The sequence below is a fragment of the Mauremys reevesii genome, unplaced genomic scaffold, assembly GCF_016161935.1.
Source record: "Mauremys reevesii isolate NIE-2019 unplaced genomic scaffold, ASM1616193v1 Contig57, whole genome shotgun sequence".
Taxonomy (NCBI): Eukaryota; Metazoa; Chordata; order Testudines; family Geoemydidae; genus Mauremys; species Mauremys reevesii.
In genome coordinates this window covers 259508-280049 of record NW_024100870.1, presented here as the reverse complement: position 1 = coordinate 280049, position 20542 = coordinate 259508, and positions in this window count along the sequence as shown.

Genomic DNA, 20542 nt, shown 5'->3' with positions numbered 1-20542 from the left:
GCCTTTGTGGCATATAAGGAGCCTTCACTGGGCATAAAGAAAGCAGTGAGGGGCCAGAGGGATGCAGCAAATTTACTGCGGAGATGGGGTCTGGCCCTCGATGGCGCCTTCATCCTAAATAAAATGGAAACAACAAAATATTAGTAGTGAGTTCCCGATAATAATAATAAAGTATCAATAAGCACAGCAATTTAGGGACAGTGCTAGAAGGAAAACAGTGAAGAGTAGAGGAGCTAAATCATTGCTGACTCTAATATTGAACGGGAAACCCCATTGAAAATAGTGGCTTAATGCACCTTTCAGGTACCTAGAAAAGGATATTGAGGAACGGGATCTCTGAGAGGAACCCAGACATTCAGCAACACAACAGTCAAGAGATTAAGAAGGAGACAGATTAAGAAGGAGACATGATTCGTTCTATACTAAGAGCTGTCTGCAGGGTTATCTGTGAAGCTGTCAGCCTCTGTGCCATTCGGAGACTGTTGGCTTAACTATGCGACTTTAACGCTCATCTTTCCCGACCGCCCACACGATATAATGTGTGTAATGCAAAACTCTTTTCTTACCAAGAATCCAGCGTTGATTTCACGTAATCCATCCTCCTCTGATGGTACTCCGATTGTAACTGGATAAAAAGAGACATTCACACTAGACATTAATCAAATTTTCTAGGGAGTTAAACGGCAATCTCTGACAAAAGGAGTAAATTGCCTAGAATAGGAATTGAGGTTCCATCACTGGAGATCTTGAGAAATCATTTAAATTAGTGTATTCTCTATTTTCCACACTGTAGATGATCTTGTAAGAGAGTTCCCTTTCATGTACTTTTTTGATACTGCTTTGCTTTGTACTGAGTTTATTTCTTCAAACCATCAGAAAGGGCTGTGTTTACTTCTGATGGTCCATGGAGAATAGATAAAGAAGAACGGAGTTAGTTGAATTGATGGGAGATTCATATAGTGGAGAATCTGAAATGATGTGGGTGGGGGTAGGAGGGGTAGAGTCGATGATCAGCCAAATTCCACCCAAACCTGATCAGCAAGGAAGCTACTCAGGAAAGGGTATGTTTCTCATCATGACTGTCATCTTGTTTTATTATCACTGTACTCTGCAGGAGCAAAATCCATAGATGCTCTGGTGATTGGTAATACATACAAACCTTTGATCACTAGCTACGGAAGGGATTAGAATCGACATTCGAAGGACTTTCCCCCAGGTGATTATCGCCTCATAAATGACACAGGACAGGAATTTATCCAGCAATGATGTGATTTGTGCAGCTGGGCCTGGTAGTCAAACTGTTTCCATATCTCTCATACAACAGAAATATGGAAATCCTTCTCTTCAGAAGCCCCAGTGAGCAAGTGTGACAATGGACTGCTCTGCTAGTTCCTTCAGGAGAAGTCCACAATTAGGCTGGTAGCCCTTGGAAAGGCATGTAGCTTCTTTACCCCACACACCAGCTGCTTTTTCAATTCAGTTAATGTCCCACAAAATAAATGACAAACCAGCATTTTCAACCAAGAGTGAAATAACTCCTCTGCCTCGCTGTGGCCGTTAACTCTCCCAGAGCCCTTATGTAAAGAAACGTCATCATATGCAGCCCTAGGGGCTGCATTCCAGCATGTGCTCTTTGACCAGTCCTTTCCCAGATGTACCCATCATGCACCACAGAACTGGATAATACACAGGGTGCTGCCCTCACATCATCTAGGAGCTGCCTTAGGTATCTCATGAGTATGTCTGAAATCCCTAACCCAGGAAGCGGGCAGAACTTCTAAAATAGCTACAATTCAGCAACCCACTAATCAGCTCTTCCTGATACAAAGCTGAGCACTGACCTGAGCTGAATGCACTGATGGCTGGTCTTGGGCCAGGGGATTTCATAGTGAGGGGTGTGCCATGCCAACCAGGTCTGATCTCCATAAAAGGGCAACGGACATACAGCCTTGCCCTGCCTACACAAGCCGTTGTGATCATAGTGCCCTCTCTAGAGACTAGTCCAGTCAAAGCCCAATAGGAACTTACAAAAGGGTTGGTGTCTTTAAGGAAATATTGATAAATGTCCTTAAAGACCGAACTTTTCAAGAAGGACTTTTTTGATACTAGTCAAAGTGCCTGCACTCAGCTAGCAACTAACTTGCTTCCAAGATTCTTAAAAGTGGCAACAATTATTAAGCCAGAATGTACACTGTGGAGTAGGTAACTATTATCTCTGTTTTAAAGATGGATAAACAGAGACTCAGTGATGATATTAGGATATTTATCAGCTATGAAAGAAATCACTTTCTGTTTCTGTGAATAAATATAGATGATATTAATAACATTTTCTACACTAAGGGTGTGATTGAAAGTTCCCTGGAGTCCATAGGATCACCATTGAATGAATGCAATTGGTTTGGAATTAGCCCCTTAGATAACAAAACATTGTGCTTTCAAGGACCTCAAAATGCCAAAGAATAATTAATTCATAACTTTTTTAATACTTACCATTATCCCCGTTTTCAGGATGAATAAAGTGAGACACCTCAAAGGTCGAGGATTGCCAAAATTAATGTTAATCAATGCCTGAAGTGAGTGAGGAGTTTTGCTTAATCCCGAATCTACCCACCAGAGCCCAAATGAGTAAGAATTCCTGCTGAATCTCCAGATGTAGTACAGCCCCCCCCCCACAGACCCACCATGTGGACATTTTCTGAAAGCCACAATCTGATTAAAGTCAATGGGATTTTGGATTTTATTGTCCAAATGTATCATTGAGCAGAGAACTCTGACTGACTATACTATAGTTGGACTCACCATGCCAGTGGACATTCTGCTAAAATTGCTCACATGCTGAGTTACAAGCTTGTATTTATTCCTTGTGTGTTACATGGGCATAGTGTAGCTTGACAAGGACAGAAGAAATGTTTTAAGAACTCCCTAACTAGTCTGAGACCCCCGTGAAACCACAACTCAATTAGTATATAGCTTACACTTCTGTGTTACATTGGCCATCTGAAAAAATTCACTTACTTCTATCACAGGCCTGTCTGCCAAGTCTCACACTGATTGAAATATCCCTCAGCGCCAACCAGTTCTCCCAGAGGCCAAGTTGAGCACTGACTTGAGCTCAGTGCCCCAGTAGCTATGTGTGAGCCCAGTGATGCCATAATGAAAGCTGTACCACAATTGCCATGACAACTAGGTGCTAACTCCTACCAGGGGAATATGTTGGGTCTTATGTATTGTGGCAAACCCAGGCCAAATGGCTACAAAGGGGGGGGGGGGTAGCAATTAGTCCCAGGGGGGTTAAAAGGCTTCTCCTTATCCATTGAGGGGAGGCAGCTGTGAGAAATTAGGTTCAGCTGGAACAAGGGTTACCAGGGAACTAATGTGGTTCAGCTGGCCCCAATTGCTGGTGACCTTTTTAAACCCTCCCTGGCAGGGAAACAGGGGGGGAGTGGGAGAAGCAGAGAAGCAGCCAGCAAATAGGTGCAGCAAGGCTCTGCCCTCTTCCTGCAAGGAAGACTGCACTCTGTCCCCAGAAGGGGAGAAAAACAGCAAGGGGCTGACTGAGAGGAGGATCAGCCAGACCCTGCGCGACTGGGAAGGCTTTTACTTTGCCCAAGCCTGTGTCCCCAAGGCAAAAAGGGACTGAGCCAGCTGGGGAGAAGCAGGTACTTTGCCACACGTGGTGTCAGGAGTGGGATGTGTGATAGTGAGTGTGGCTCTGTGGCAAGCCACCTCAGGGCAAGGTAAAAAAAAAAAAAAATTTAATTAATTTAAAAAAATGGAGGATGTTGTGAAGGCGCTGTTACAGGCCACTGCAGCCCAGCAAGAGGCTACCAGGGTACAGGCGGCGGCCCAGCAAGAGGCAGTGCGTGTCCAACAGGAGACCAACCAGCTGCTGATGAACCAGGCGGCCCAAGATCGAGCCACCCTGAATGAAGTAGTGAACCAGCTGAAAGCCCTGGCCACGCTGACGCATGGGGCCCAGGGGACCCGGCTGCTACGGGCTAGCAACTATTTACAGAAGATGACTACAGATGACGATATAGAGGCATATCTCCTCGCATTCGAGAGGACGGCACTGCGGGAGGCCTGGCCCCAAGACCAGTGGGCAGGCCTCCTGGCCCCATTCCTGTGTGGGGAGGCCCAGAAGGCCTACTTTGACTTGACCGCAGACGCAGCTATGGATTACCCCCAGCTGAAGGCGGAAATCCTGGCAAGGACAGGCGTGACGCCAGCCATGAGGGCCCAGCGCTTCCATGAGTGGAAATACCGGGATGACAAAGCACCAAGGTCCCAGCTATTTGACCTGATACACCTCGCCCGGAAGTGGCTCCGCCCTGAGACCCATGGGCCAGAGAAGGTAGTGGAAATCCTGGTATTGGACAGGTACATGAGGGGGTTGCCGCCAGACATACGAGGGTGGGTCTGCCAAAATGATCCCTCCTCTTGTGATGAACTAGTTGCTCTCGTAGAGAGACACTTGGCAGCCCAAGAACTTTCTCGGACCACCGAGGAAGGGAGGCGCCAGAATCGGAGACCAGTCTCTGCGCCGAGGCCCCGGTTTGCCCTAACGCCAGGCCGGACAATGGAGAGGAGGAAGGAGGCGGGAGAGCAGCCGGCAGTCCCGGAGAGGCTGGAGGACTGGGGGAGAAAGACTCGGGGGATAAATCCCAGCAGCCCGAAAAATAGGGGGCTGCCCCAAGCGGGGACCCGATGCTATGCCTGTGGCGAATTGGGGCATATTGCTGCCCAATGCCCAAATCTAGGAGAGCCTATGCAGTGTGAACTGGGAGATATAGGGGGACTATGTGATCTAATAAGTCTGGTTGGGGTTGCGATGGTCCCGCATAGATACACTAGGCCTGTTAAGATGAACGGTATAGAGACCACGGCATTAATTGACTCGGGAAGTGCAGTCACATTAGTCTCGGGGAAGCTGGTCAGGCAGGACCAACTATCCCGGGCCAAACGCTCGGGAATATCCTGTGTGCATGGGGATGTCAACTATTATCCAACCATCCCCGTAAGCATAGAAGTTCTCGGAAACCCCACTAAGTTGACAGTGGGAGTAGTTCCGAAACTCCTGCACCTGTCCTTATCGGACGAGATTTCCCGGGGTTTGATGGCCTACTCCCCGGGGACGAGGTAGAAGAAAATAATGACCCTGGGACCCAAGGCATGGTCCAGATAGGTGACCCTTCCCCAGCCTTCCATGAGTTTAGCCAGGATTTGTTCTCCCCGCCTGGGAAGCCCAGGAAGACTCGGAGGGAACGGAGGGCGGATAAAAGGAGGGGGACAAGGATCCTGACCCAGTGCCAGAAGTCTACGCTGGCAGGGGAAAGAAGGGGCTCGGCTGACAGCGGGACTGGGTCGGCCATCCACAACCCTATCGTTGGGCCTGGTTCCCCAGGGGCTGTCCCCGAGGAGGAGACGGAGGTAGACCCCCCAGAGTTTGGTCAAATGGGGACCGCACGTGGGAATTTTGGTCAGGATCAGGCCAATGATCCCATATACCACAATATTCACAAGGAGGTAGTCGAGGTAAATGGGGTCCCAGTGGAGGGGAGAGTTAAGGGTCCAGGGCCATATTACATGATTAAGGGAGATCTGCTATATAGAGTAGTCCGGGTCCAAGACCAAGTTATAGAACAACTCTTGGTCCCCCGAAAGCATCAGAGGGCGGTAATGGATCTGGCCCACGGTCATCTGTTCGGGGCCCATCTAGGGGTAGATAAGACCCTTGATCGGATCCTACAGAGGTTTTTTTGGCCTGGCATTTATGCGGCCGTCCGCGGTATTGTACCTCCTGTCCGGAATGCCAAATACATGGGCCCCGACCATACTTAAGGGCCCCTTTGGTACCTCTGCCAATTATCGAGGTTCCATTTGAGCGAATAGCTATGGACATTGTAGGGCCATTGGAGAAGTCAGCCCGGGGCCATCAGTACATTCTGGTAGTGCTAGATTATGCCACCCGGTACCCCGAGGCCGTACCCCTACGGAATACCATGTCCAAGACTATAGCCAAAGAATTGGTCCAAATTTTTTCCAGAGTAGGAATACCTAAGGAGATCCTGACAGACCAAGGGACCCCCTTTGTGTCTAAACTGATGAAGGACCTATGTACCATGCTCCATATACGGACCCTTAGAACGTCGGTCTACCATCCCCAGACCGACGGCCTTGTTGAACGTTTTAATAGGACATTGAAAAACATGTTACGGAAAGTGATTAGTCGTGACGGGAAAGACTGGGATGCCCTCCTGCCTTATGTCCTGTTTGCTGTACGGGAGGTTCCTCAGGCTTCCACTGGATTCTCCCCCTTCGAGCTGTTATATGGTCGCCACCCCAGGGGCATACTGGATCTGGCTAAAGAAGACTGGGAAGAACAGCCGAACCTGGGGAGAAATGTTGTGGAACATGTGCTGGAGATGAAAGACAGAATAGCCCGAGTCGCTCCTCTTGTGCACGAACACATGGAGAAGGCCCAAGGGGCACAACGGACGTACTACAATCGTCAAGCGAGGACCCGGAAGTTCCAAGTAGGGGACAGGGTGATGGTGCTCATACCCACAGCGGAGAGCAAGCTCCTGGCCAGGTGGCAGGGGCCATATGAGGTAGTAGAGGCTATAGGAGAAGTCGACTATAAGGTCCGACAGCCAGGTCGCCGGAAGCTGGAGCAGATCTACCATATAAATCTGTTGAAACCGTGGCAGGATAGAGAAACTCCGGTGGTTGCGATGGGGGCACCATCCCCAACAAACAACCAGCCCAACCCGGTGGGAATATCTTCGGAGTTGACTCCGGACCAACGGTCAGAAGTGATCAGCCTGATAGAACGCAACCAGGATGTGTTCTCGGAAAAACCAGGCAGGACGACTGAGGTTCACCATCACATCTTCACAGAGCCCGGAGTGAAGGTGAACATCAAGCCATACCGGATCCCGGAGGCCAAGAGAGAAGAGATTAGGAGAGAGGTCAGGAAGATGCTGGCCTTAGGAGTCATCGAAGAATCTCATAGTCAATGGTCCAGTCCCGTGGTTTTAGTGCCTAAGCCGGACGGCAGTACGAGATTCTGCAATGACTTCCGCAAGCTGAATGAGGTGTCCCGATTCGACGCATACCCTATACCCAGGATAGACGAGCTGATTGACCGATTGGGAAAGGCACGGTTTATGTCTACCCTTGACCTTACCAAGGGCTATTGGCAGATCCCCCTGGCCAAGGCCGACAAGGAGAAGACGGCCTTTGCAACTCCAGAAGGACTATATCAGTACACTGTTCTCCCCTTTGGGTTGCATGGGGCTCCCGCTACCTTCCAACGGCTAATGGACAAACTGTTACGACCCCACGGAAAGTACGCGGCAGCCTATCTCGACGACGTCATTATTTATAGCCCCGACTGGGAGACGCACATGGAGAAGGTGGAAGCAGTCCTGGACACCCTGAGGAAGGCAGGACTGACTGCAAATCCGTCCAAATGTTCAATCGGGTTAGCGGAGGCTAAGTACCTTGGGTATATAGTGGGGAGGGGCGTGGTGAAGCCCCAACTCAACAAGTTGGAAGCTATACAGAAGTGGCCCCGACCACTCCGGAAAAAACAGGTCAGAGCGTTCCTGGGACTAGTGGGGTACTATAGACGGTTCATTCCCCACTTCGCCACCAGGGCATGCCCGTTAACAGACCTAACCAAAGCTCGGGGCCCAGACATAGTAAAATGGTCTGCTGCAGCAGAAGCCGCTTTTGCCGATCTGAGGACGGCCCTTTGCACAGACCCCGTACTAATAGCTCCGGACTGGGGGAAGGAGTTTATCCTACAAACGGATGCCTCGGAAGTAGGGCTGGGGGCGGTGCTCTCACAAATGGTTGGAGATGACGAACACCCCATCCTCTTCCTCAGTAGGAAGCTCCTACCTAGGGAACGGAAATACGCCATAGTGGAGAAGGAATGCCTGGCAGTAAAGTGGGCCATAGAAAGCCTCCGCTACTATCTACTTGGGCGGCGGTTTACCCTGGTGACGGACCATGCCCCTTTGCAGTGGATGCACCAAAACAAGGACAAAAATGCGAGGGTAACAAGATGGTTTCTGTCGCTTCAACCCTTTCACTTCAAAGTACGACATAGGTCGGGGACCCAACATGGCAATGCAGATGGCCTGTCAAGGGTGCACTGCTTTCCGACCCAAGTAGCCCAACCCCGTAGTGTTGAGCAGGGGGGGGGGATATGTGGCAAACCCAGGCCAAATGGCTACAAAGGGGGGGGGGTAGCAATTAGTCCCAGGGGGGTTAAAAGGCTTCTCCTTATCCATTGAGGGGAGGCAGCTGTGAGAAATTAGGTTCAGCTGGAACAAGGGTTACCAGGGAACTAATGTGGTTCAGCTGGCCCCAATTGCTGGTGACCTTTTTAAACCCTCCCTGGCAGGGAAACAGGGGGGGAGTGGGAGAAGCAGAGAAGCAGCCAGCAAATAGGTGCAGCAAGGCTCTGCCCTCTTCCTGCAAGGAAGACTGCACTCTGTCCCCAGAAGGGGAGAAAAACAGCAAGGGGCTGACTGAGAGGAGGATCAGCCAGACCCTGCGCGACTGGGAAGGCTTTTACTTTGCCCAAGCCTGTGTCCCCAAGGCAAAAAGGGACTGAGCCAGCTGGGGAGAAGCAGGTACTTTGCCACAGTATGTGTGCATCCCTGCTTGGTCTGCCCAAGTTTTTGTGATTATCTTGCCCTCTCTAGCCCAGAAAGAGGATAAAAGCCCAAATGTTAAGGAGATCTGAGAGTGATGCTTCTTTCGTTCAAGTGACCGAGGCCCTTTTTTTGAATTTATGATCCTGAGAGCTTAGCACAGGGAGCATAAAGTACCTGGCTTCTGTTGTGTCTGTCTGCATTCAGCCTCCAATTTAGTAACATCTGGGACCGTAGTTAATTCTAGCGGAGTTTGGAAGAGGAGCTTGAGAATCAGGAGAGCTGGTTTCCCATTGTAGTTATGCTCCTGGTTGTCTGTGACTTGCCAAAGTTACTGAACAACCCTGCCCCAGGTATAGAATGGGGATAAAAGCACCTAGACTCTTCTTTTTAGGTAAAGCAGTGTGTTTTTCATTCCTAGGATGCTTTGGGGGAGGGCCAAATAATTATTTTGTGCTCTAGGGGTTCATTGAGAGCAGAGTTCAATTGATTTGGATCACTGGTGAGAAGTAGGGAGAGGGGTTTGGCCCAATCTATGAATCTTCTCTTAATTCTATTGATTACTTCAGAATTCCCAGTTCTCTCTCTGAGGTTTGACAGGTTCTTGTCCCAAGATCAGGCCTAGTGTGATTAAAATTCCTATTTAGTTGGGAACCCTGATGTGCACAGTTGCAACACTTATATTTTAGGAACCCTTCCGCATTTACAGTAGTTAATACATTTAGCAAAGTCACAAACACTCTAACCCAGCAAGGTAGATAGAGGTGATACAGAATGTACATCTGAACATCCATATACTCACACCATCCTTGGAGAACAACCTGATATGCTAGCCATCACCTTCCTTATCATCACCAGTGGCTATCATCCTAGTATCTCCCAAGGGCTACATTTCTCTTTCCTCCTGCAGGCAGGCTGGGTAACAACTTTGATCCTATGTTATGCTGATGCCACTATGTCCGAAGTATATTCAGTGGGAGTTTCGTGCCTCTTCCTTATTTGAATGTCCTCGCTCTGCTCACGTTGGGTTGCCCTTCTCCTCTAGGTTAGTTTATTAACGATCTCAGCTTTTTGTAAGAGACATTTATTCGTTGCCATGGCACTGTTTTGGTCAGACTTATGCAGATGTTCTATCCTAAGATATCCAAAAGCTGGTGTTAGCTCATGTTCGTGTGGGTCGCTGGTGTTGTTATGGACCGACTTCTCCCTTCAAACTCTGTTCCCAGTTCCCCCAAACTTAAGGGCAACCGTTCAGCCATTTATCTGAGCCAGACTTGGAAGGCTTCAAGCCTTATGCTAACTGCTGCAGCCAGTGTCTTGTAGGCTAGAAGCCTGTAGGTTCCTTTTGTTACTGCCAATTAAAATAAATGCTAAAGCTGGTTCTATGGGCTACAAGAGGGAGAGTGAATTTCCTTTTTGTGATTGGGGTGAGTTTGGGGGAGTTGGAGGTGTTGCTTTTTTTAGGAGTAATTTTTTTTTTTTTTGGTGGGAGGGGAAGTTGAATTAGTTTTGTCTGTTTGGGTGATGATTTGGGTGTGGTTGCTAGGAGACGCAATGGTATTGTCTTTTGTTACTCCAGAGTGTAGGGCTGGGAGCTGAAATGGGTTTAATTGCTAGGACATGTTTGGCTTGCATTAGCCCCAAGAGAAACACACATGAAAAGCTTTGATAATAAAGCCTCTATAATCAAAGCCTCTACAATAAGCACGTTTTTATGTCCTATGGGGCTAATGCAAACCAAAAAGTTTGGGGATCCTTCGTTTGTTTAGGAAGTAGGGCTGTCAAGAAATTTTAAAAATTAGTTGCGATTAATTGCGGTGTTGAACAATAATAGAATACCATTCATTGAAATATTGTTGGATGTTTTCTACATTTTCAAATATATTGATTTCAGTTACAATGTAGAATACAAAGTGTGCAGTGCTCAGTTGATATTTTTCATATTTTTCTAACAAATATTTGCACGGTAAACCCCAAAAGAAATAGTAATTTTCAATACCTCATAGAAGTACTCCTACAAGTACTGTAGTACAATCTCTTTATCATGAAAGTTAAACGTGCAAATGGCACCGTTGCAGCTGGCGTCGCAAGATAGTTACATGCCAGATGTGCTAAAGATTCATATGTGCCTTCATGCTTTGATCACCATTCCAGAGGACGTACATCCATACTGATGACGGGTTCTGCTCCATAATGATCCAAAGCAGTGAGGACTGGCGCATGCTCATTTTCACCTCCTGAGTCGATACCACCAGGAGAAGTTTGATTTTCTTTTTTGGTGGTTTGGGTTCTGTAGTTTTTGCATCGGAGTGTTGCTCTTGTAAGACTTCTGAAAGCATGCTCCACGCCTTGTCCCTCTCAGGTTTTGGAAGGCACTTCAGATTCTTCAACCTTGGGCTTGAGGTCTGTAGCTATCTTTAGAAATCTCACATTGGTACCTTCTTTGCATTTTGTCAAATCTGCAGTAAAAGTGTTCTTACAACGAACAACATTCTAGGTCACCATCCGAGACTGCTAGAACATGAAACATAGGGCAGAATGTGGGTAAAAGAGAGAAGGAGACATACCATTCTCCCCCAAGGAGTTCAGTCACGAATTTAATTAAGACATCTTTTTAAGGAGTGTCATCAGAATGAAACCATGTCCTCTGGAATGGTGGCTGAAACATGAAGGGGCATACAAATATTTCGGACATCTGGCACGTGACTATCTTGCAACGCCGGCTACAACGGTGCCATGCAAATGCGCGTTCTCCCTTTCAGGTGACATTGTAAATAAGAAGTGGACAGCATTATCTCCTTTCAATGTAAAAATACTTCTTAGTCTTAGGGATTGGCTGAACAAGAAGTAGCACCGTGTGGACGTGTCGGCTCTAAAGTTTTACATTGTTTTACTTTTGAGTGCAGTTATTTTTTGGAACATGCCTCTACACCTGTAAGGTGCACTTTCATGACAGAGATTGCACTAGAATACTTGTATAAGGTGAATTGAGAAATGCCATTTCTTTTGCTTATCGTTTTACAGGGTACATATTTGTAATAAAAATAATAATAGAACACGTGCTGTAATCAAAATCAAGCGGTTTATCTGGTATCATCTGGGTCCGGACGTGTTCTTCTTTTACCTATAAAAGAAATAATAGAAAAATCTTCTCACTTCTCTCGGGAGTCCAAACATTCGATTAACAACTAGGTACACAGTTATATTTGCAATTCTTTTCAGAATCTTCCTCCTATTACTTTAGTTGAGAGACGTGAAACCATTTTGATGCCCCCCTTTTCTATCTATCTATCGATCTATCTATCTATCGATCTATCGATCGATAGATAGATAGTGGGACTGGCTTTATTTTATCTGTCACTCTTGTGGGTGCAAGATCCATTTTAGATTTATTCTCTTTTTTAATATTGATCACATTTCTCAGGGCTATTTTATTAGTTTCTTCTTTCTTTTTACCTAGTCTAGCCTAACAAAAATCATCCTTGTAAATCTTTTGTCCCTATCTGGAATCTCATAAAAGAACTTAAGGGGACTAAACTTCTATATCCATTGATCCCAAATATTGTCTTCCAGGATACTGGGGAATCATTTCTAAACATTCATTGGTTACTATCTGGGACACTTCGATGAGAGCAAGTGGCCTCCCTATTCAGATAGCACCACTGGCTAGAAACACCTTCCTCAATGACTACTTGAGTCATTGGCCTTCCCCACTAATCCACCATGAGCTGTGCTACTATTCCTGGACATAGTTTTAAAGAGGGGGTGCTCTTGAAATAAACAGAATCTGTAAACTGTACCAATCCTTGCCTGCTCCTGGAACTCCTGGTCCATTCCTCTGAATTCTTTTCTTTTCTGGTAATTCCTCTATCCTAAGTAAAGACAGAGAATTGGGATTACTTACTAGTCTAACTGCAAGACTTCTAATGATAACTAGATAATTTGATTATTCTTTTTAAACAACTATACACTCCACTATTTTTAAATGGAATTTTACTCTCTGCTTTATTGAATCCTTGTAATATTTTCCATTAGTAAGCTTCACATCTTTTGTAGGGCTCCCCAGGTATCCTGATGAAAATATGCCATCGGCATGATCTTGTGTTGACCCTGGAGAGCTTGGGGGCATCTGGCCTCCGTAGGCTACTTCTCTGATGGTGGGGTTCAGCTCCCTTCTGATCTGCTCAGCTTCGAGCAGTTCGGCAGTGGATAGATAACCTGTCAGTTTGGTCCCTTCTCTCATATCACAATAGTCGCTTCCAAACCAAACTCCTGAATGAATCAAGGGCTCTCCATTTTCCCCTATTAGAACTTTGACCTTCCCTTTATTTTGTTGGCCCCCTCTTTGCTGAGGACCATTGTCGGAAACTGATACCTTCTCAATCTTCCTTTTCGGGGATGGCCGCTCTTTCTTTTGTATTTTGGACTGTACTGAACCCAGTCAGCCACACTGGTTAACCACTGCAGAGAAGAATTGTATAGGTCATCAAGGGCCCCAGCAAAGCACGCTGCACCAACAGGACACTAATTTTACACTTGTTCTATCGAGTCACAGGTATTTTCAGTGTGGGCACGGGTGACCCTAAAAATAGTGTTTCACCCTGTTATGTTGTATTTGTCTCCTGTTTAAGATAATTATTGTGTGGAACATATTCTTATGCGTTTGTGTTATTTCTTGGAAGTCTCCAACTATCTGGCAAGTAAGTGGAGATTACTCTGTAGGTGGAGTTTTCTGCCCAAGCTGCCCTGGTGACCCTGCCAGGAAGAAGCGAGGGAGGTGGAGGCACCACCATATAATTTCATAGGGGAAAAAAAAGAGAAAAGATACACCCTGCTGAATGGGTGGCGGGATCCAAAAGAACCCACCCTGTTCATCGAAACCTGTAAGCGGATTGGCATTAAAGGAGGTAACCAGGTGGAGAGGAGCGCTACACCCTCATTGTACAAATTGGAGGAATCCCTAACCCAAGGATTGGTCCCTTCCTCTTTATTGTGCAAGCCGGGGAAATCACCATCCCAATTTCTCCCTTGTGGCCCCTTTGCTGCCACTCTCGCTCCTTTTCTCACTTGCAACTCACTTTTCAGAGCATAATTTTGGCACTGACAAGCCTCGTGGCTAAGCTTATTTTCCTCCTCGACATCTGTAAGCACAGCTCTCACTGCAGCTTGCCCATCTAACACTTTTTGTTTTCACTCCGTCACTTCCTACCTTATCTTGTCCTGGTCTATGTGTGCCTCACTTGCCTCTTTCTGCGTGGCTATAGCCTGGGCTTGATGTGTTAAAGCATTTTTGTTAACCCTGTAGGGCAGCCTTTTATTTTCCTTTTTGTTTGGGTCTCCTGTACAGATTCCTTTTTTAATTAGGCTTATCCCATTGCTCATATAATTGGTGATATGTATCAGGTCCAATAAAAGCACCAGGCTTCCAAGGGCCATTCTGATATTTTAAAACAAAATCCTCTAACCCCATTTTTCCTAACCTAAATTTATTACCATTCAATTTTCCTTTCTTTGCTGACATTTTTTTATGTTATTTTGCACACTTAGCCAGATAATAATACCTGAGTGCTAAATTCCCTGGCTAACTCGGAGACTATGGCGGGAATGCAGATTATAACTCTAGTTCCTATCCTCTCACTTACACGACTGTGATTTTTGGTTCTCGTCGTGACCACAATTATGTTTTCCACAAAAACACTCAAACTGTTATCTGTCCCGTTAGGGAATCTGCCATGTGTTATACAGATATCGCTTCTCAGGCGAGTCTACCTCTGTTTTCCACAAAAAAAGTAAACATTTCTTTTATCCTGGGAACTCTATCTATTTTTAGACTCAGCATTTCATTGGTTATCTGTTATATCATCCTACTTGTTTACATTCTGTTGGCTAGCTGCCTGTCAGCCCATGTGGGCCATTATCTGTCAATCATTGTTTAAAACTTTCCTAACCTTTAGCCTACATTCATTCAGTTATGACCCTTTTACCTACATTCACATACATTATGACCCTTTTACCTGCATTCAGCGGCTACATTCCTACATTCCTTTACCTACATTCCTTTTCCCCTCAGGGTCTTAAGTCCAATGACCCCAATGTCCAACAAGCCAAAAGTCTTTGTCCCTGGTCAGTGCCGCCCCAGAGTTCAAAAGTTCATCTGCAGAGTTTTACCCCCCCAGCCTGGGTGAAAAGGAAGGGTGGGGCACACGAGGTGTTAAGAGGCACCTTACGTGGTCCGAGGCCGACTGCCCCGCCTCTCCATGGAGATCTCCTGCAGCCTTCACCATGAATGGCTCCGCTCCACTAGCCGATTCGCTCCTCCAGCTCCAGTCGTCCCCGCAAACTGCTCCGCTCTGCTCACTGTTCCGTGGGCTGCTCCAACCCTCCTGCAAACTGCTCCGCTCTGCCAGCCACTTAGCAATATATCTTCAGGCTCCTCCACTAGTTAACAGAGCACTCAGTGATCTCAGCTCAGTAATTTTAGCTCTTTTAGCAATTTCAGAATGTAGTAGGGGAGCCCCAGTCCTGTTGCACCATTGTCCCAAAATGAATTCAGCTGATTTATACTTCATTTAAATGCTTAAAAATTTAGAGAATAAAATAGGATTTTAAAATCTATAGTATCCTGACAAATTTGAAAATTGCTCCAAATAGACCAGGCTTTCTACATTTCTATCCTAATAATAAATAATAATTAACAATAATAATTAACGCAGTCGACAGAGCTGTGTCCCTGCATTGTAATCAGAACATTTTAGTAGCAATATTTATTTGGGTGGCACGTGCACACCCAACTCGGGCTGTGAGCAGCAGTTACAGAATTTTGTGGTTTAACCACGTCAGTATCTCTCTTCTGCCGCCGAGACAAGACATGCAATAGTGTCTTCACTCAATGCTAAATAAAGGTAATGAAATAAAAAGAAAAATACTTAATCAAAGCCATCTGTCATGTTCCCCTCTTCCCCATGTAGTAAGGGGAGGCCCTGAGATATAAACCTTGGTATCAGAGGCCTGGTATGAGGCCTGAGGCCTAAACTAAAGTAATGGTCAAGACTTTGCTAACATAAAGCAAAGTTAAGCTGTGAGCCAGAAGCAGGCCCTGCTCACAGAAGCTGGCAAGGAAAGGGCTGATGCTGCAAGAAGATACGTACCTAAAAGGTACTGAACACTAGATATCAGAACATTCACATACTTGCACATTCCACACAGATAACAAAGAACAGGCAGGCCCATCCCAAGGACAGGGGCAAAAGGGTAATATGATGGATAGAGTTGTTTTGATCGAACCAACATGTACAAGGTGAAAGGCAGCACCTTAATACGTAGAGGTTGTACCTTGCTACGTGGAGGATTGTACCTCATACGTCAGGTGTGATGAGTAACTTGTTTGTATCTGTGTATAAGAATGCATCCCTGGGGCGGTGTCTTTGTCTGGCCGAGGGGGCAGTGGAAAGTCCCGCCACTGACTGAGCCGGGTCCATTGCCAAGAGGCACTTTCTCGTAGTATGCCTTGAGTTAGGCTAAGAAACCTACAGGGAACTGCAATTGTGTCCGAGGTTGCAATAAACCTAGTCGACGTGACTTTACATCTTACTGGACTCTGTGGTTATTGGGGGTTCTCGTCGGGTCTGCTGTGTCAGCTATCTGCGCAGAGCTGGGGCAGCACACAGAGGGAACACACGCACACAGCCGAGTGATATCAACATTGGAGAAAGCAGAGCACCACACTGGTAGCACTCTGACAACACTTCTGACAACACTGGTGACCCCGACCGCTGATCTGGTGAGTAAGCGAACCTGCCGTGGTAAGAATCGCAATCCGACATGGCAGCAAAAATCGAGCTAGGGAACCCCCTGATCCCCTCCCTTTTTTTCCCCACGGAGTTTGCTAACTCCTGGACCTGCTGGATTGCCAGTAAAGGGTGTGGAAGCAGGGAAAGAATTAATAAGGATTTGATGGGGATCTTAATGCATGTCAGTCAGTTAGCAAGAGTTAGCCCAGCTGTAACCCTAATGACGTGAGACTTCTAGAAGGAAGGATAGTGTGAGGCAGAGGGAAAGAACTGTGTAAAAAGTTATTACGACCTTGTAACTGATAACCAAATATGCAGCCTGGTGTCTTCTAGGAGTGAGAAAACAAGATAGCAGAATCGCTTATGTATAAACAAAATGAAGTTGTTGCTCTTTATTGTCTGTATTATTGCTAGTTATTCTCTGTAACAAAAGTATAAAGGCTTGCTGTAAATGTTTACCAGTTGAGAGACCTGTCCGGGACTGGGGCGACTCTGTGTCCTATGGCACTCTCTCCCTCCATTGTAATTACTGGAGAAATAATAAAGTATTTGATTTTGCTGCACCCAAAAAAAAAGCGAGAACTGAGTTTTTCTCCGACAATTTGGGGGCTCGTCCGGGATGGCAACACCCACGGACCCACAGACGGCTGCTACGGATCATTCCCCTTCGAACCCCATGGCGCCACATGAGAGGTATGAGACCTTTTGAAATCTCTATTGGGGTATCGGAGGAGGACTGTCCGTGAGGACGTCTGTCTCTGTTGGGCTCACGCCACTTGAACTTATTGACTGTGCAGCAAGATCAGATGCAGAGTGGTATTGGGGAAAGGCCCCAACAAGGTTAGTTTATAACAGTATTGGGAACTGCTGAGTTGGCCAACAAGCAGGGGTGAGCTGGAGCCGGTTCACACCGGTTCACGCGAACCCGTTGTTAAATTTAGAAGCGGTTTTAGAACCACTTGTTAACTAGCTTCCCTGCAAGGGAAGCTTTGATGGGCTCTGCCTGGGAAGCCTGTAATTCCTCCTCCCGGCCGCCGGGGGGCGCTGCGCTGTGCTGCAAGAGCCATGTGAGCTGCCTCCTGGCCCTGTTGCTGCTCCTGCTCTTTGGACCTCTGGCCCTGGGACTCCTGCTGCTGCCTGGTGAGTCCCCGGCTGCGTCCTGCTGCTCCCAGCCCCCCCCCCATGTGAGAATCTGCGCCCCTCCCCCGCCTTCCCTGCCACAGCCACCCCCCTGCTCTGAGCCAGCCCCTGCCACCCCCTGCCCCCAGCCAGCCCCCTGCCCCGAGCCACCCGCAGCTACCCACAGCCAGCCCCTGCCCGCACCCCTGCCCCAGCCGCCCCTGCCCGCAGCTACCCCCAGCCAGCCCCTGCCCGCAGCTCCCCCCATCCAGCCCCGGCCACCCCTGCCCCTGCCCCAGCTACCCGCAGCCAGCCCCTGCCCCAAGCCAGCCCCAGCCAGCACCTGCCCCACCCCTGCCCCAGCTCCCCCAGCCAGCCCCTGCCCACAGCCGCCCCTGCCCCCAGCCACCCCCAGCCAGCCCCTGCCACCCCTGCCCCAGCCAGCCCCCAGCCAGCTCCTGCCCCAGCCAGCCCCTGCCCCAGCCAGCCCCAGCCACCCCTGCCCCACACCCTGCCCACAGCCGCCCCTGCCCACAGCTACCCTCAGGCAGCCCCTGCCACCCCTGCCCCAGCCAGCCCCAGCGGAAAAACTGTGGAACATGGGAGGGTAGCTGGCGGTGAAACGTTTGTAGAGACTTGAGCTCAAGAATGGTAGAGCTTATGTTCTGTTAATGTGGCTAGTGGAACTAATGATGGGCCCAGGTGGGGTAGAAGATCTTGCTTATTTCTTTTGATTTGTGGGCTATATCATTTGGTTTGGACTTTGGTTACCTCAGAACGGGGATGGAATTGAATGTGACCTGGCTGGAGGGCCGAGTCCCCATCCTAGACAACCAGAGTGTGAAGGAGGAGATGGGCTGAAGTTGCTGCAGTGCTGGGCCCTGTCATGAGGAGGTGTCTCTGGAAGAGCGAGTCTTGTAACAGCACTGCTGTTCTTGAATGTTTCCTTCACATTTTAAAACAGGAGAACAGAGTGAGGAAAACCCTCCTCATAGCCACCTGCTGTTTCAGGGAGCATTGGAAGGCTTCTGACAAGAAGTACTTATACCCTGAGCCTGACAGCGGATATCTCGATCAGATAGGACACCCTGCACTGAAAATGCTGCAGCATGAGTTTGAGCATCAGACAATGCCACCCTGTTAAGATGGTGTGGGGGGGGTTTGCTGACAAGATAACTTACTTCCGTTCCAGAACTTGGAATAGACAGAGGGCAAACTGTACAGGTGGCTGGGGAAGGAGGAGAGGAGTATGTGCAGTGTGGTTATGACCTAAGTTGGGGGTGCTCAAGGAAGTGAACTGTTGGCTCCGTGAGGACAGGCTACTCACTGCAGTGTGGTTACTGAGAACAGTTTTAGCAAAGCCGAGTTTTCTGTCCTAGCAGAGAGAAGCATCTTACAGCATTCCTAGTGCAGAGATTGATTAGTTATCCTCAAAAAGAACAGGAGAACTTGCGGCACCTTAGAGTAACAAATTTATTTGAGCATAAGCTTTTACATGCTACTTCATGGGATGCATGCAGGGGAAAATACAGGAGGAAGATATCTATCTAATCTATCTATCTATCTATCTATCTATCTATCTATCTATCTATCTATATATACACAGAGAACATGAAACAATGCGTGGAAGGAGAGGCCCCGAGATAGGACAGACTCTTCTGCTGGGCTAAGAGAATAGCTGGAAAGATTAACAATATTGCTGGGTGGGTTAAGGATCCACTGTTGTGGCCCCTTGTAGTTAGTTTAGCTAGTTGAGTATCCTTTTCCTCTGTAGAGAAGCAAAGTGTGTGTTGTAAATGGCTTCTCTAGTTTTTGTAAAGTCCAGCCAAGAGGAAGTTTGTGTGGAAGGTTGGTTTTTGATGAGAGTATCCAGTTTGGAGAGTTCATTCTTAATCTTTCCCTGTTTGCTGTATAGGATGATGGTCAGGTGGTTCCGCAGTTTCTTTGAGAGTGTGTGGCACAATCTGTCAGCATAGTCTGTGTGATACGTCGATTGTAATGGATTTTTTACCCTCAGTCCTTTTGATATGATGTCCATCCGTTTGCATTTGGAAAGAAAGATGATGTCTGTCTGTATCTGTGCGAGATTTTATGAAAATGATGAATTTCCACTCCATACGGCTGAATTCAGTGCCTTGCATAATGACAGGTTTCAGAGTAGCAGCCATATTAGTCTATATTTGCAAAAAGTACAGGAGTACTGGTGGTACCTTAGAGACTAATAAATTTATTTGAACATAAGCTTTCGTGGACTACAGTCCACTTCATCGCATGCATGTAGTGGAAATACAGTAGGAAGATAGATATAGATATATAAACACAGAGAACCTGAAACAATGGGTGTTACCATACACACTGTAATAAGAGTGATCACTTAAGATGAGCTATTACCAGCAGGAGAGAGAAGAACTTTTTGTAGTGGTAATCAAAACTTTATGTAATGACTCATACACTCCCCGTTTTTATTTAAGCCTAATGTAATGGTTTCCATTTGGCAAATTAATTCCAATTCAGCAGTCTCTGGCTGGAGTCTGTTTTTAAGTTTTATTGTTGTAATTTTGCGACTTTTAGGTCTGTAATCGAGTGACCAGGGAGACTGAGGTGTTCTCCGACTGGTTTCTGAATGTTATAATGCTTGACGTCTGATATGTGTTCATTTCTTCTTTTCCGTAGAGGCTGTCCGGGTTGGCCAATGTACATGGCAGAGGGACGTTGCTGGCCCATGATGACATTTATCACATTGGTAGATGTGCAGGTGAATGAGCCTCTGACAGTGTGGCTGATGTGATTAGGTCCAATGATGATGTCCCCTGAATAGATATGTGGACAGAGATGGCAAAGGGCTTTGTTGCAGGGATAGGTTCCCGGGTTAGTGTTTTTGTTGTGTGGTCTGTGGTTGCTGGTGAGAATTTGCTTCAGGTTGAGGGGCTGTCTGTAAGCCAGGACTGTCCTGTCTCCCAAGAT